This window comes from Penaeus vannamei, chromosome 20 (assembly GCF_042767895.1).
Source record: "Penaeus vannamei isolate JL-2024 chromosome 20, ASM4276789v1, whole genome shotgun sequence".
Lineage (NCBI taxonomy): Eukaryota > Metazoa > Arthropoda > Malacostraca > Decapoda > Penaeidae > Penaeus > Penaeus vannamei.
Window position 1 is genome coordinate 25,638,271 of NC_091568.1, and position 1,973 is coordinate 25,640,243.

Here is a 1,973-nt window from a genome sequence, read left to right on the forward strand (position 1 = left end):
TATATATATACAAATACATATACATACATATTTATATATACAAATACATATACATACATATTTATATATACAAATACATATACATACATATTTATATATACAAATACATATACATACATATTTATATATACAAATACATATACATACATATTTATATATACAAATACACATACATACATATTTATATATACAAATACATATACATATATATATACAAATACATATACATACATATATAAATACAAATACATATACATACATATATACAAATACATATACATAATATATATACAAATACATATACATAATATATATACAAATACATATACATACATATATATATACAAATACATATACATATACATACATATATATACAAATACATACACATATATATATACAAATACATATACATATACATATATATAAATACATATACATATATATATATAAATACATAAACATACATATATATACAAATACATATACATACATATATATATACAAATACATATACATACATATATATATACAAATACATATACATACATATATATATATACAAATACATATACATACATATATATATATACAAATACATATACATATATATATACAAATACATATACATATATATACAAATACATATACATACATATATATATACAAATACATATATATACATATATATACATATATATATATATATATAAACATGTTCATAACATAACTATATCTATATAATATACCAATATCTATAGATTATTTATACATATAATATACATAAGACTGTATATAGTATATATAAAATATCATACGTATATAATATACATAACATATCTATAATAAATATATGATATACATATAAAATATATGTAGTACATATATGATATACATATGTAATAAAATAGAAATATATATATAATATATAATACAAAGTATATATGAAATAATATATACATATATATATATGTATATATATATATATATATATATATATATATGTAAACACATACACACATACATTAATACATATATAAATAAATACATACTTAAAAAAAATATATATATATATACATATATACATGTATATAAATATATATATACATATATAAATATGTATTTATATATATACCCACATGTGTACATACATAAATATATATACATATATATATACATACACATGTACATACATGCACATACACATGTACACACATGCACATACACATGTACACACATGCACATACACATGTACACACATGCACATACACATGTACACACATGCACATACACATGTACACACATGCACATACACATGTACACACATGCACATACACATGTACACACATGCACATACACATGTACACACATGCACATACACATGTACACACATGCACATACACATGTACACACATGCACATACACATGTACACACATGCACATACACATGTACACACATGCACATACACATGTACACACATGCACATACACATGTACACACATGCACATACACATGTACACACATGCACATACACATGTACACACATGCACATACACATGTACACACATGCACATACACATGTACACACATGCATCTACACATGTACACACATGCATCTACACATGTACACACATGCATCTACACATGTACACACATGCATCTACACATGTACACACATGCATCTACACATGTACACACATGCATCTACACATGTACACACATGCATCTACACATGTACATACATGCATCTACACATGTACATACATGCATCTACACATGTACATACATGCATCTACACATGTACATACATGCATCTACACATGTACATACATGCATCTACACATGTACATACATGCATCTACACATGTACATACATGCATCTACACATGTACATACATGCATCTACACATGTACATACATGCATCTACACATGTACATACATGCATCTACACATGTACATATATGTATATAC